Source organism: Macrobrachium rosenbergii, chromosome 24 (assembly GCF_040412425.1).
Source record: "Macrobrachium rosenbergii isolate ZJJX-2024 chromosome 24, ASM4041242v1, whole genome shotgun sequence".
Lineage (NCBI taxonomy): Eukaryota > Metazoa > Arthropoda > Malacostraca > Decapoda > Palaemonidae > Macrobrachium > Macrobrachium rosenbergii.
The window spans coordinates 27,888,736-27,892,377 of record NC_089764.1 but is presented as its reverse complement, the minus strand read 5'-3'; the positions used below and the strand labels follow the sequence as shown (position 1 = coordinate 27,892,377).

The 3,642-nt window shown below is 35.6% G+C and overlaps 1 long non-coding RNA gene across 1 annotated transcript in view; it reads right to left on the bottom strand.

The window, feature by feature from the left end:
• Positions 1-713: 713 nt before the first annotated feature.
• LOC136851753 (uncharacterized) overlaps positions 714-3,642 on the bottom strand; it is a 13,682-nt gene continuing 10,753 nt past the window's right edge. The window contains exon 4 of the long non-coding RNA XR_010856970.1: positions 714-2,763. This is a non-coding gene — a long non-coding RNA (uncharacterized lncRNA). The remainder of the gene's footprint in view (positions 2,764-3,642) is intronic.

Genomic DNA, 3,642 nt, shown 5'->3' with positions numbered 1-3,642 from the left:
GAGAGAGAGAGAGAGAGAGAGAGAGAGAGAGAGAGAGAGAGAGAGAGTACATTTCTTGTCTGGAGGTTTTATACAATTAATATACTGCTGGTAATGGCTTGGAATGGAAGATTCTTTTCCTGTTCTGTCGAAATAAGTGAGTAACTAAGTTTGAACCAAGAAATGTAAATTATAGTGTTTTCTCCTTTTCTGCTGATTTTTTTTTTTATTTCTTAGCAACAGGATCTAGAAAAAGTTATTATGCCAGAAGGACATACTAAAAATGTTTTTAACATCTCATTACAGATCTTTTTATTCACAAAGTAGTCTCTCTCTCTCTCTCTCTCTCTCTCTCTCTCTCTCTCTCTCTCTCTCTTCTCTCTCTCTCTCTCTCTCGTTTCAGTTTTGCCTTTACGTTATTTTTCGTTTATGCCATCTACGTTTTTTTGTGGGGGGGGGAGGGGGGCGGGCGGAAAGGCGACATTTAACTCATTCTATCTCCTCTCCCGTTCCCCATTTTAGCGTCAGAGCTATTAAGAATTCATTATATATTCCTTGCGTAATTATTGCTTTACTCTATTTTATTTCTTATTTAGCCATGATAGGTGTACCTGAATCGAAAACTTTCTAGTTATACCAAGAACGTGTTGCACTAATGCTGGCCTGACTCTCCCCATTTATATCGCTGTGTATTTTTGCGAAGTATTTGGTAACAAGCTTTGGCCTTATTTTAATTATAAATATATTTATTTTCATCAAGTTCATGTATCACAATGGTTCCTACTAAAGTTTAGTAGTTTTGGATATACCACCTCTAACTGTAGAGCCTAAGGAACACCCTGATTTTTTTTTTTTATGTTACCGTTACTCATTCCCAAGCGGATTACTTCCTCCATTGATAAAAAGAACAGTGATTTTGATTGTGATGACCGTGAAACAATAACATTAACTTTAGTACATTTTTTTAATTACTGTTGTTTTAGCGTTACTGATTAACTTTAGTACATTTTTTTAATTACTGTTGTTTTAGCGTTACTGTCATTATATATGAATATATTGTATTGCCTTTGTCTGATGACTATCACTTGAAATAACATTCATCTTGATTCTGTGGTGTACAGAAAGTGGAGACGAAAAATAAATTCGTCTGATAATAGTTTACATAATGAAAACGACAGGTAATTACTTGAAAAGTATTTCTTCCGTGAATGAACACCCTGATGACTGTTTTCTTTTGTTTTTCCTTATTCGAACTTTTATTGCGAATTGCTGAAGAGTTGAATGTAATTGAATCACCGATGTTGTTGACAGAATTGTCATTAATCTCATATCTTTTTTGTACATAAGAAAAAGCCTTCACGCACTCATTTGCATAGCATTAGCCTCCAGTTATCAGTTTTAAATAAAAAAGTTTCCAAAGCGAGGATCTTTTTCCCGGAATGCTAATAAAAAAAACGAGAGTGTTTTTGGTAGAATGCCTGTTCTGAAAACCGTCAAAAAAATCGGGTGGTATAAATTCGGTTTCTGGGTGGCCATATATATAGTCATCAAATCGGATGACAGAAACAGTTCTTTGCGACTAGACAGACAATCTGCCTTGGATGTGGAATGGAATGCCGATGTTGGAAGTCACTGATTATTCCACACTGAATGACGAATTCGGGCTTTTTCCCTGAAGTTGGTCATTCAGCTCATACTAATGGCATCGTTAACTCGTCTTGTCTGCTGTAAGAGCCACGTCCTGACAAAAGGCTGTTCTCATGGACCTAACCCCAAGTAGGAAAACCGCTGAAGAATCGAGAGTTTTCTTCTCGACTTTATCTATCTGGTTGGAAGTAGCAGCGACAGAAGGCAGCGTAAAGGACTTTTGAAAGCTAAAAGAGAAATTGGAATGGATTTGAGTCCTCAGAGAATAAATATAAGTGGTGGTAACAGTGAGTGCGGTGACTGGGATGATTGTCTTCATGCACGGCGGGAATAAATGATGACAGTTATTCCCACTGACTTAGTAATTCAACAATATACTAAGTAAAGCAAGGACATCATTCACTAAAATGATTTATTCCATACATATTCCTTATTTGCCTTTCGTAGTACATTTCATAAATAAGTAACGTAGGATATGAAGGCCTAACGTTAGGACTAGTTATGCCGTTTTTCTTCTTCCTCACTATTCACGCCTCTCGTTATCGTTCCCTTTCGACGTGCGTTGCAATATTGGGATATGGTTTAATCAGCCCCTTTAAAGTAGATGTTTTCTTGATTACTATAAAAAAAACGGCGAAGTATTGTACAGCTTTATTCCATTTTTATTTTACCATCGACATAGAAACATTAAAAAAAAATCATTTTACCATCGACACAGAAACATTTAAGAAAAAGAAAAACATTCGTGTTTGGGTATTTCCAGGGATGGATCTTACTTCGCTCACGTCGAATAAACTGCTTGCTAATGAAAGCCAAGCGTAGAGTGCGGTAGTTGATGAATAAAACTGTGAAATAGTCAGCTACTTCATTTAAGCCAAAGTGAGGAAAGGTGAACTCAGTCATTTTTCCTTTGCTAACAGTTTAGCAAAGATATAATTCCTCTCTGCCTTTTCCCAGGAGTCACGGAATGTTTATAAAGCTGAAGAGCTGCGTCTTTGCTAATGGATGATTTGTTCTCCCCTGCAATCATGGTTGCTTACTTGCTCCGTTGACGTCATTTGAAAGGTGGTCAGTTGTATTTTCCAAAATCTGCTGAAGGTCATTCTCTCGAATGCTGTAGAGGTTTCCACAACCTGTCTAATGATAATAACCCAAAAATCTGAAGGTCATTCTCTCGGATGCTGTAGCGGTTTCCACAGCCTGTCTAATAATAATAACTCCCTCCCTTAGCCCACTTCAGGCCAGCCCTAGGAGAGCTGTTAATCAGCTCAGTGGTCTGGTTAAACTAAGGTATACTTACTTAGCCCACTTTTCACAAAGGGACCGACTGTCTGATGACCTTTGGTCAAACGGTGACTCATTTCCATCGGACCCTCAGAAGTTGGTCAACAAAAAACATATTAAAAGTATAAAAGACTTTATAAAAAAGATAAGAAACATATTGAAATGATAGAAATAAGGAAACAAAATTATATAAAACCGAGAACATTTTTACATAAGATTGTAAGAAAATATTGACAATAAGTAAAATGGAAATTATGCTAATTCATTTCCATGCCATATATTGTTAATGTGTTCTTACCATATTTTGCATTTAAGGTTTTTACCAATTTGAAACGAGTTTGTTGCCTTTTCTATTTTATTAAAATTTGCTCATTACCTTTATACCAATATCTTTTATTATTTAAGATCTTTTGTAATATCTTGCAAGAGTTATTGTGATTCAGCTTGTGGGGAATGCTTCTTGATAAAGAGTATATAATGGAATTTTTTTTTTTGTTTAACGAAATCTATTCTAGAAAAAGAATTGTCTTCGAAGATGATTAAGATGCTAAACAGGAAGGACATCAGGTTCAAAGATTCTCAAATCCTTTAAAAACAAGGTTACTATAATATCTGATGTTACTTGAAGAGCAATTTCATTATTAAGAAGTACACGACTGCACTTTTATTTTCCATGAGATAAAAAAACAAAAACAAATCCTTTGGCCTAACAGGTTTGGTTACAGAGTAACC